This window comes from Oryx dammah, unplaced genomic scaffold (assembly GCF_014754425.2).
Source record: "Oryx dammah isolate SB20612 unplaced genomic scaffold, SCBI_Odam_1.1 HiC_scaffold_1, whole genome shotgun sequence".
Classification (NCBI taxonomy): domain Eukaryota; kingdom Metazoa; phylum Chordata; class Mammalia; order Artiodactyla; family Bovidae; genus Oryx; species Oryx dammah.
In genome coordinates, this window is record NW_024070185.1 from 2,793,575 (window position 1) to 2,806,669 (window position 13,095).

The window sequence follows — 13,095 nt, forward strand, 5'->3', positions numbered from 1 at the left end:
TCTGCACAACAAAGGAAACTATAAGTAAGGTGAAAAGACAGCCTTCTGAATGAGAGAAAACAATAGCAAATGAAGCAACTGACAAACAACTAATCTCAAAAATATACAAGCAACTTATGCAGCTCAATTCCAGAAAAATAAATGACCCAATCAAAAAATGGGCCAAAGAACTAAATAGGCATTTCTCCAAAGAAGACATACGGATGGCTAACAAACACATGAAAAGATGCTCAACATCACTCCTTATCAGAGAAATGCAAATCAAGACCACAGTGACGTACCATTTCACACCAGTCAGAATGGCTGCAATCCAAAAGTCTACAAGCAATAAATGCTGGAGAGGATGTGGAGAAAAGGGAACCCTCTTACACTGTTGGTGGGAATGCAAACTAGTACAGCCACTATGGAAAACAGTGTGGAGATTGCTTAAAAAGCTGGAAATAGAACTGCCTTATGACCCAGCAATCCCACTGCTGGGCATACACACCAAGGAAACCAGAATTGAAAGAGACACATGTACCCCAATGTTCATCACAGCACTGTTTATAATAGCCAGGACATGGAAACAACCTAGATGTCCATCAGCAGATGAATGGATAAGAAAGCTGTGGTACATATACACAATGGAGTATTACTCAGCCATTAAAAAGAATACATTTGAATCAGTTCTAATGAGATGGATGAAACTGGAGCCAATTATACAGAGTGAAGTAAGCCAGAAAGAAAAACACCAATACAGTATACTGACACATATATATGGAATTTAGAAAGATGGTAATGATGACCCTGTATGCAAGACAGCAAAAGAGACACAAATGTATAGAATGGACTTTTGGACTCTGAGGGACAGGGAGAAGGTGGGATGATTTGAGAGAATGGCATTGAAACATGTATACTATCATGTAAGAAACAAAGTGCCAGTCTATGTTCGATACAGGATACAGGATGCTTGGGGCTGGTGCATTGGGATGATCCAGAGAGATGATATGGGGTGGGAGGTGGGAGGGGGATTCAGGATTGGGAGCTCGTATACACCTGTGGTGGATTCATGTCAATGTATGGCAAAACCAATACAGTATTGTAAAGTAAAATAAAGTAAAAATAAAATTTAAATAAAAAAGAAAGAAAGAAAGAGAAAGAGGAGAGGGAAAAGTTGGCTTAAAGCTCAACATTCAAAAAATGAAGATCATGGCATCTGGTCCCATCACTTCATGACAAATAGATGGGGAAACAAAGGAAACAGTGAGAGACTTAGGGCTCCAAAATCCTGCAGATGCTGACTGCAGCCATGAAATTAAAAGATGCTTGCTCCTTGGAAGATAAGCTATGACAAACCTAGAGAGCATATTAAACAGTACAGACATCGCTTTGCCAACAAATGTCCATCTAGTCAAAGCTATGTTTTTTTCCAGTAGTGATGTATGGATGTAAGATTTGGACCATAAAGAAGACTGAGCACTGAAGAATTGATGCTTTTGGACTGTAGTGTTGGAGAAGACTCTTGAGTCCCTTGGACTTCAAGGAGATCCAGCCAGTCCATTCTGAAGATCAGCCCTGGGTGTTCTTTGGAAGGAATGATGCTAAAGGTGAAATTCTAGTACTTTGGCCACCTCATGCGAAGAGTTGACTCATTGGAAAAGACTCTGAAGCTGAGAGGGATTGGGGGCAGGAGGAGAAGGTGACAACAGAGGATGAGGTGGCTGGATGGCATCAACGACTCGATGGAGGTGAGTTTGAGTGAACTCCGGGATTTGGTGATGGACAGCTAGGCCTGGCCTGCTGCAGTTCATGGGGTCACAAAGAGTCAGACTCAACCGAGTGACTGAACTGAACTGAATTAATGGAGACACTGACATAGAGAACAGACTTGCGGACACAGTATGGATGGGAGAAGCTGGGACGATTGAGGGAATAGCATGGAAACATATACACTAGGTAACATATATACTATAGTATACACATATACCATATGTAAGATGGATAACCAGTGGGAATTTGCTGTATGACAAAGGGAGCTCAATATGGAGCTTTTAACAACCCTAAGGGGTGGGCTGGAGTGGGAGATGGGGGCGTGGTTCAAGAGGGAGGTGATATATATAGTACCTAGTGTAGTATTAGTTGCTTAGCTGTGTCTGACTCTTTGCGACCCCATGGACTATAGCCCGCTAGGCTCCTCTGTCCATGGCATTCTCCAAGCAAGAATACTGGAGTGGGTTGCCACTCCCTTTTCCAGGGGATCTTCCCCTCCCAGTGATTAAACCCATGTCTCCTGAGTTGTGGGAGGATTCTTTACCATCTGAGCCACCAGCAAAAGTTGATGTTCGGCAGAAACCACCACAATATTGCAAAGCAATTATTCTGCAATAAAAAAATTAATTAAAAAAGTTTAAAAAGAAAGCCCAAGGCCGACGTTCAGCTCCCCCGGCATTGTGTATTATGAGCCACTTCCTGGGATGCCCATCTGGTCTCACTTCATGGGGGTTCTGGGGGTGAATCTGCAGGGCTGGACTGCCAGAGATGTGAAGAGAGGATTACAGCAACCAGAGCTCTCATCTTGGCAGACTGGGTTCCTACTCACAATGGTGTCCAAGTATAAATCTCAGCGAGTGAACTTGTCCATCTGCAGATCTAAGACATTGGCTCTGGTTGACCAGGGAGCTCTGTGCCCAGTTCTGTCTCATTTTGGATTTCAAGTGGCAGATCTTCTGGCTTTGGAGCCTGGTATGCCACCCCACCCAGAAGGGAAACTGATTCATAGCCCTACCTACTGCTGAGTGTATCCTCCTGGCCACACTGGACCAAGAAGCCTGGTGTGCACACTTGGCAAGCTGAACATATCAACACCCTCAAACCAAGAACCTGGCCAGTGACTCTGCCCAGAGGAAAAGCCACGATGGTGACTTGTCTTGCCAGGTAACTTGATTCTCAGTTCTATCTGATTTAAGGCACCAAACAATGACTCTTTGCAGCCTTAGAGCCTATTCGGCTGCCATGCCCACACCAGAAGGCAGATTCACAGCTCTGCCCATGTAGAATGGCACCTCCAGCCCCACCTGACCAGGAAACCTGGCCAGAGCACCTGGGAAGCTGCAGAGCCCACCAGCACTTGAGCTGACTGATCGACCATTTTAGAGTCAAGCCAGTGACTCTGTCTGTCCAGGGAGCTCAGGCTATGATTCTGCCTGATTCTGTTAGGGGACACACACTAACTGAAACCACCCACCCTGGCCAGGCACCATACTAACCATTTACATGAGTTGTTTTATGACAGGAGGTCCTGGTAAGGAACAGGGAACTAATAAGTCTCCACCAACCAGAAGAGTTGGGGAAAGGTAAAAAGGACACACCACCTGTCCGACCACCTCCCAGAATCCTCTCTGGTATTGATCTTGGCTGAACAAGGTGTGCACCACCAGAAAGGACTCTGAGTCAGAATAATTAGCTAAGGACAACCTGGGAACTAATCCCATCACCATAAAACCTGAGACTGCGAGCCACATGGCAGAGCTGTTCTCCTGGGTTCCCTTACCCTACTGCTCTCCACCCGGGTGCCCTTTCCCAATAAAAACTCTTGCTTTGTCAGCACATGTGTCTCCTCAGATAATTCATTTCTGAGTGTTAGACAAGAGCTCAGTTTGGGGCCCAGGTAGTGGCCCTGCTTCCTGCAGCAAATGGCGACTCTGGCAGGGACTCTTCTTTGCTGAGACTGACATCCTGACCACTCAGGGTACTCAGGGGCCAGCTTGCCTGCCAATGGACCAGACTCAGCGGCTGCAACTGGGACTCTTTTGTCCCTGGTCTCCTCCTGATGCAGACAACTGGCCAGAGTGCCCCAACCGGTAAGGAACAACAGACTTTATTGACCTCTCTCCCCTTCCTTCTCTCTTTCCTATCCTTAACCCTTCCTATCCTTCCCCATTTTTCTAGTCCCCTGGTCCTGGATGCAGAAATCTGGTCAAAGGGCCTTGGCCTGAGCTGAGGATTGGAGACTAATCACATCCTCTTGGCAGAGAACTGAAATTCTGGTTCTGGCTGATCTGATTTCTGGTAGGGCTGAGTTCCAATCCTCCCTTCTCTGGAGGCATGGGGTAAAGTCCCATGAAGCCTGGGTATCTGCAAATGGCAGGAGACATCTGTAAGGCCACCCCTTTTGCCGCTCTCTCCCACTTCCTCCCCCTTCTTCTTTCAACCTGGCTCCCTTTCCTCCCTTTGAAATCTTTGAAGATCTGAGATATTTTCCTTTACTTTGTTAGTACTTGGATCTGAAGTTCTGTATCTCTATAGGAGGTTTTCCGAGAGACTGTATTCTTGTATTTAAGGGAGTGTCTGATGAAGACTGCCAGGTTATATGTGTGTGTTTTAACTCTGTGTTCTGTGTTGTGATTTTTGATGGCCATTTTGCTTTGTCTGGCCGCCATTTGGTTTAGACCTGCTGCCATTTTGTTAGAACTTGATTTTCTTTCCCTGTGCCTTGAGACCAGGGTTCTCAGAAACACTTATCTAGACCATCTCTAAATCCTGAGACTGAGGGAAAAGGTGAAAAAGCCTTTAAAATTTTTATTTATCCCAAATGGTTTTTATAAACTAGTAAATTTTATATTATAATATCTAATTCATGACTAAACTTAGAAAATGAAGCTAGATCTTGCATTGTGTCTGTCTAAATATGTCTTGGTATGTCTTTGTCTGTAGGTAACATTTTTGAGGTTAATTTGTAAATGAGCCCTATTTAATTGGCTTAAAAAAGGTAAGCACTTACAAATCAAATAATTCTGAATTAATAAATTCCAGGTTCATGTGAACTGGTAAATATTCAGTATTAAATACATGATATTAATGTTTGTTTGTTGACCTATCTAGTATAGACATGTCTTAGATTAATTAATATTAAGTAGAATATTTTCATTGTACCTGTTTAATATAAGCTAAATATTATCATATCAATTACAAGCTTGTAAACAAGGACATTACCTTGAGTGAAGAAACTTCTAAAAAAAAGAAAATGAGATCTGAGCTTTTAGATAAGCTCTATTACAAATAATTATGCTTTAGGAATATCTATCTAAAATAGTCTCTCCAGATTGGTATAACTTGAATTTCTAAGGGTTGTGCTAAACTAAGCATTGGAAGTCTATTAAATAATTAGGTCATTTCCAAATAAAATAAGATTTTGAAACATTTACTACTAAACACTGATTTCCTTTTACAGAAAAACTAAAGAGACTTGGGGCTATAAATGAATAATGTTTGGTGTCATCCTAAAATGTTTTAAGAAAGCAAGGGTTTTAAAAATTATCACTGGTATTTATGTTCACAAATCTATAAAATGCTAATATAAAAGTTAGTTCTTGGTTGCTAAAAGAAAGTAGGAAGTGTGCTTTCAGTATAAAAAAAAGTATGAAAAAATACTAAAAAGAGTTATGCATGATCAGGATTTTTTTTAATTGGGTTACAATTAGTTAGATAAATAGATTTTGTTAGGAATGATACAGTCATAAGAAAACTGGTTAGAGCCAAATCTGGTTAGGTTCAAGACAGCAGAGTCGACTTTCACTAGACCTTGAATCTGGGTATATATGACCATCGTGACATATCAAGTGAAATGATATACCCTTCAACGTTGACTAAATATGACCAAATGTTCTAAACCCTTTTAATTTTTTTTTGACAAAACTTCCTAAATTGAATTCTTTTGAAGTTCCTTTGACCTCTAGCTAACTTTGAGGTGCTTCAGAGGGCCCCTGAAACATCTCAAAGAAAGATATTAAACTGTTTATTTGGTAGGTTAAATTACATGAAAAATATTATCAAATGAGTAATAAATCCTCTTATGTTGTAATGTATTGCAAATATTAGTAATATAGATATTCTAGAAATTATATGGAGCTCTTAAAATTCTGATATGTCCTTGTATTCTAATGAAAAACCTGATGATCTCACGAAAGTTAACAAAGGACTGAATGAACCAGCAAATATGCCTATAACTTTTATGGTTTCTATCTGAAAAATTACAGGTTTGAGTCTTGTGTTTTCTGGGAGTAGAAAAAACCTTCCTCTCAAACTAATTATGACAATAATTTGGTAAAATTATACATTATAAACAAAATAATTATATTTTCTCTCTATCTGACTCCTCCAGAGATTTGAAACTCTTAGATTTCCAGTAAGTTTATCAAATGAGTTAGGAAGGTTATCTCACTAACAAGTACAAAAATCTCAAGGAATTTTTAAGACCTTAAAAAGGGAAGAATTCACCTAGATTTGTTAGGCAAAATCTGTGATAAGCCTTTGATGTGAGTTTCCCAGCCCTGGTTTATTTTAAAAGTTCAGTCTGAGACTCTATAAATGTTTCAGCAAAATAAAAAATCTATGCTCAATTATGGTTATATAAATCATCAGACCAAAATTAGTGAGAACAGACCTATTTTGCAAACAAGCTAGCCTTAATTTGGTTATATTTGATAAAAATGAGGGTAATTTTAGGGAGAAAAAGATGTTTCAATAAATGTTAAATCCTAGTTTGCTAATGGAGGTCTGCATGTAGTAAGACTCATTTCTTGGATAGTTCTTTGCTGTTATGTGATATTAATGTAAAATTTAATTGAATTCTTAAAGAACACCCTAAGTGTGTTTCTGAAGCTTATCTCAGTAATCTATCTTTGGATGAAAATCAGATGCCTCATGACCTGCAACCAGGACTGGAAAAAGACATAATTTAAGGGACTGTCTCCAATCTGGATGGAAGGACATTTTTTATCAGGTACTCTTAACTGGCACATGCACAATGAAACCGAAGGGAAATTAACTCTTAGATTAATTCCCACTTCCAAAGACCCCTACACTGGATTGGTTTATAGAGAAGACAGATGACCTGACTTCACCTTAAAATGATGCTGAAACAGAGGAGAAACTACACTACACCAGGATGAGAAGACAATGACATCAGAGGTAGACAGCTTGTCCAGGATGCTGGACCTGATTCGTATGATCATTTATAATGTTTTCTTGACTTTTTAGACCTTTGCATGTAAATCTAATGCTTTCCTATCATAGGCCAAATCTTATGCTAGTTTTAGAAATCAATCCAATTGTTGGGTTTGTGGCCAATTACCTGTGTCTAGTTTTGGGTTACCTTGGTAAATTTCTCTACTACAAGGCTCTAACTGGTTGGCCCTGAGAAAATTTACTTAAAAAAAAAAATTATAGTCATATTCAGGCCACTGTGATATTACTAGATGGGACCCCTTCACTGAGCCAATTAATAATGCCTGCTCTGACTCTGGGCATAAATTTGAACTTTCTTCTATTACTCAAGTTCAATCAGAGCAACAAGCAAAATTTCAGCAAAGGAGAAAAAAAACCTCCCACAATTATGGGATGAATTTATATAGATAACACCAGGCTATGGTAATTTAGTTTTAAAGTCTCCTCTGTGTTGGAAACAATTAAATCATACTAAGGATAATCAGCCTAGTAACACTAGAAAACTGGGCTATGTGCCTTATACACAGTGGTGCCAATATATTATTTCCCTGGAAGATAAAGATTCTACAGAGTAGACTAAGTCAGGTGACCTGAGATATACTGGGCTACCTCTAATGGAAGCTCTTATGTCTTACTTGTGACTTTACTAATACTGCTGGCTATGTTATTTGTATTTCAACTGTTTTACAAAATTGCTGCTTCTTACAGTGACAAACGTGTGACTGAGGCCTCTAATAAAATAATATATAGTTCCATATGAGATTGGTGATCGTAACAGTGTAACTCTAGATATGGGAAGAAACAACAAGAGGGAATATTTTCCTGGACCAAGAGGCTAGTAAGACAGGTGGTCCAGAACATTTTGGACAGTTTTATGGCCTAGTCCATTAACAGCACATTAAGTGGCCTATCTACAAAATCTTTGCCAAACCTGAAAATGGACATCCTCAGCACCATGGGATAAAATGGTCATGAAATGTCCCCCTCAAAATCATGGTCAAGTTCATGAGCAAAAAGGGGCTCTGAAATTTGACACTTGCCATCTATGTCTACAAAGATTAAATAATGGCCACTGCAGCTGCTGACTTTCAATGCCCCTGAAAGGAGTTTGGGGTGAAAATCAGGAATGAGGCACACTGTGCTCTGGGAAATACTGGCAGAACAGGTCTTCAGATAGTTAGATCTTTTCAGGAGAAGATTTTATTCTTGCATCTTCTCATACCTAGAGAAACACTGATGTCATTAATGGTGACATCTGCTTTGGCTGTTAAGAAAAATTTTACAGTTAAAAGTCAATATAGAGTAGGTATGGTTCAGACATCCTGGGAAATAACAAGGTGATACTATGGGTGTAATTTCAGATTAGACGTATTGCTAAACACTTGAGTTTTCTGAGTTGTGTCAGGCTTAGATGCCGCCTTTCTCAAAACAATGTCTGCTGGAAGTTAGTAACTGCAATCTTACTTTTTATAAAACTAGGCAACTGGCTAACTGGCTACAAGTCTCCCCAAAGTGCCAAGTCTAGACTGGGTTTCAGGCCTATTCTTCTAAAAAGAAATGAGATTTATTTTATCTATTAAAATTCCAGTTATCCCTCCTCCAGCTACTTCTAATTGGGTCTGTTACAACAAAATGGCAGATCAAGAGATTGAGATTTTAATCATACAAGGCTCAGATCTAGGACTTGGAACTCAGAAATACTTCCAATTTAGTGTCTATTCTCCAAGTTGAGGCAGTCCTATGCCCCATTTTGACAGGAAGTTATCACAGTCATAGTTGCCCAGTTCCCTAAATTAAAACTGAACAGGACTCTGTGGGGCTCTGGAGTACAGATCTATTCTGTGTTCTCCATTTCTTATCTGTAGGATATAGGCTTCATTCAGCCTCCTTGACCTTCCCTGAGTTCCAAAGGGTGGATTCAAACAATTGCTAATCAGGGAAAGGAGGGGATACAGAAACAGAGGAGAAACAATCAAAGTTTTGTACAGCCTCCAGACAGGGTCCTGGTTCCTACTCAAAGAAATATGCATAACAATGTCTTTGAGTTCTACAGAACTGGAGCCCTAACCTATGTGGAGGATGGTAACTTCAGACTAAACACAAGATTCCTGGAGCACAGCTCTGTTGCTTAACCACCAACCAATTAAAAAAAAAAAAAAAAAGTCACAAACCCTGCAGTCCTCACCCCAAATGTTGCCTCCTTTTTCTGGGGACCAGTGATGACTATCCTGTTAGGTCTCCTGTTTGGCCCCTGTTTACTTCATCTCTGAGAGGAGCCAACAGTTTCAAACTAAAGTGCTGTTATTACAAGAGTGAATGCTGGTTTCAGTCAGGACAAAAAAGTAACTTGACTTAGATCAGGTAGAGAGAGACTTCTGTTCTGCTAGGCAGGCATACACCCTTGCACAGCAGGAAGAAGCTACAGAAGAAAGAGACCTCCACCCCAATTCCCAAGAAATATCTTGAATATGAAGTCTCTGAAGGGGGTGTTGTTAGGGGAAGCACATTGATTGAAACCACCCACCCTGGCCAGGCACCATAGCTAACCATTTACATGAGTTGTTTTATGACAGGAGGTCCTGATAAGGAACAGGGAACTAATAAGTCTCTACCAGCCAGAAGAGTTCGGGAAAGGTCAAAAGGAAACACCAAGTGTCTGACCACCTCCCAGAATCCTTCTCTCTGGCATCAATCTTGGTTGAACAAGGCCAAGGCTTGCACCACCAGGAAGGACTCTGAGTCAGAATGATTGGCTAAGGACAACCTGGAAACTAATTCCATCAACATAAACCCAAGACTGCAAGCCATGTGGCAGAGGTGTTCTCCTAGGTTCCCTTCAGTTCAGTTGAGTTCAGTCGCTCAGTCATGTCCGACTCTTTGCGACCCCATGTATCGCACCATGCCAGGCCTCCCTGTCCATCACCAACTCCTGGAGTTCACTCAGACTCACGTCCATCAAGTCAGTGATGCCATCCAGCCATCTCATCCTCTGTCGTCCCCTTCTCCTCCTGCCCCCAATCCCTCCCCAAAACAGAGTCTTTTCCAATGAGTCAACTCTTCACATGAGGTAGCCAAAGTACTGGAGTTTCAGCATTAGGATCATTCCTTCCAAAGAAATCCCAGGGTTGATCTCCTTCAGAATGGACTGGTTGGATCTCCTTGCAGTCCAAGGGACTCTCAAGAGTCTTCTCCAACACCACAGTTCAAAAGCATCAATTCTTCAGTGCTCAGCCTTCTTCACAGTCCAACTCTCACATCCACGCATGATCACAGGAAAAACTGTAGCCTTGACTAGACGGACGTTAGTCGGCAAAGTAATGTCTCTGCTTTTGAATATGCTATCTAGGTTGGTCATAACTTTCCTTCCAAGGAGTAAGCGTCTTTTAATTTCATGGCTGCAGTCATCATCTGCACTGATTTTGGAGCCCCCCAAAATAAAGTCTGACACAGTTTCCACTGTTTCCCCATCTATTTCCCATGAAGTGATGGGACCAGATGCCATGATCTTCGTTTTCTGAATGTTGAGCTTTAAGCCAACTTTTTTGCTATCCACTTTCACTTTCATCAAGAGGCTTTTTAGTTCCTCTTCACTTTCTGCCATGAGGGCGGTATCATCTGCATATCTGAGGTTATTGATATTTCTCCCGGCCATCTTGTTTCCAGCTTGTGTTTCTTCCAGTCCAGCAGTTCTCATGATGTACTCTGCATTTAAGTTAAATAAGCAGGGTGACAATATATAGCCTTGACATACTCCTTTTCCTATTTGGAACCAGTCTGTTGTTCCATGTCCAGTTCTAACTGTTGCTTCCTGACCTGCATACATATTTCTCAAGAGGCAGGTCAGGTAGTCTGGTTTTCCCATCTCTTTCAGAATTTTCCACAGTTTATTGTGATCCACACAGTCAAAGGCTTTGGCATAGTCAATAAAGCAGAAATAGATGTTTTTTTTCTGAAACTTTCTTCCTTTTTCCATGATCCAGCGGATGTTGGCAATGTGATCTCTGGTTCCTCTGCCTTTTCTAAAACCTTTAGACTTTAGGGAAATGCAAATTAAAACTACAGTGAGATGGGTTACACATCCCCTAGAATGACCACAATAATACACTCATTGTATCACAATAAGAAGATACTCAGTACCAAGTATTGGAAAGTATACAGAAAAACTGCAACCCTCAAATATTCCCGATGAAAATGTAAAATGATAGAGTCACTTTGTAAATTAAGTTGGCAGTTTCTTAAGAAGAAAAAGCTTACCATACAACCGAGTAATCCCATTTTAGGACATCTGTCCCCGAGAACTAAAAATACATCTACATAAGACTTGGAAGCAAATGTTCTCAGCAACATTATTCATAGTAACCAAAACCCAGAAACAACCAAAATATCCATCTTTTTGTGAACTCGTGAACAAAATATGTTCTCTATGCATTGAAGTATTATTCAGCAATAGAAATGAACAAAATACTAATACATGTCATGATGCAGATGAACCTCAAAAGCACTACACTAAATGAAGGTATCCAAGCAAGTTACATGATTGCACTGACAAGAAATGACTAGAAAAGACAAATCTATTGAGTCAAAAATCAGATCAATGACTGTCGAAGGAAGGGTGAGGAACACGGATTGACTGAAAATATGCCCAAGGGAAGACTGAAGGAGATAAAAATATTCTAAAATTAATAGCAATGAAGACAGCTTGAATATACTAAAATTATTGAGTTGGATACTTAGATGAAATTTTCTATAAGCAAATTATTGCTCAATGAATCTTAAAAAAAAAAAGCACTGAGTGAAAGGTAGGGAATGGTGTGCTAAAAATTAATGCACACAACAGAGTACCAGAAACACTGTGTAAAAGCAATATAGAAGACAGAATTCACTGATAAGTCAAACCATTAAAATATATCATTTAACCACAGAACAAGCTCTCTTTCTTACCCAGCACTATGATTTGTAGTCTAGAATTTTGGAATATTCTTCCTTCTTGCATTGAAATAGTATATATCATTTTGGTGACTAAATCTTAACTTAAATGGAAAGTAGAATTAATTGTTTCTTAACGATCCATTTCACTGAAGTAAAAAGAGACATGATGCAAATTGTTAAAAGTTATAAGTAAATCACTTTCACTTTATTCAAGACAAAGCAAGCCAACAAAATTCAATATCTAAATTCAATTTAAAAACACCCAACAACTTCCATTACACTGAATATTACTTGTTTAAAAGGGGTTTTTATTTTAGAGTTATTACTGTGAACTGCTCATTTAGGGGTTTTAAGGAGGATATTGAGAAACCCATATGCAGGTCAGGAAGCAACAGTTAGAACTGGACATGGAACAACAGGCTGGTTCCAAGTAGGAAAAGGAGTATGTCAAGGCTGTATATTGTCACCCTGCTTATTTAACTTATATGCAGAGTACATCATGAGAAATGCTGGGCTGGAAGAAGCACAAGCTGGAATCAAGATTGCCGGGAGAAATCTCAATAACCTCAGATATGCAGATGACACCACCCTTATGACAGAAAGTGAAGAGGAACTAAAAAGCCTCTTGATGAAAGTGAAAGAGGAGAGTGAAAAAGTTGGCTTAAAGCTCAACAATCAGAAAGCGAAGATCATGGCATCCAGTCCCATCACCTCATGGCAAATAGATGGGAAAACAGTGATTTGGAGATGGGCTCCAAAATCACTGCAGATGGTGACTGCCTCCATGAAATTAAAAGACGCTTACTCCTTGGAAGAAAAGTTATGACCAACCTAGAGAGCATATTGAAAAACAGACATTACTTTGCCAACAAAGGTCCGTCTTGTCAAGGCTATGGTTCTTCCAGAAGTCATGTATGGATGTGAGAGTTGGACTGTGAGGAAGGCTGAGCGCCGAAGAATTGATGCTTTTGAATTGTGGTGTTGGAGAATACTCTTGAGAATCCCTTGGACTGCAAGGAGATCCAACCAGTCCATTCTGAAGGAGATCAGCCCTGGGATTTTTTTGGATGGAATGATGCTGAATCTGAAACTTCAGTACTCTGCCCAACTCATGCGAAGAGTTGACTCATTGGAAAGGACTCTGTTTTGGGGAGGGATTGGGGGCAGGAGGAGAAGGGGATG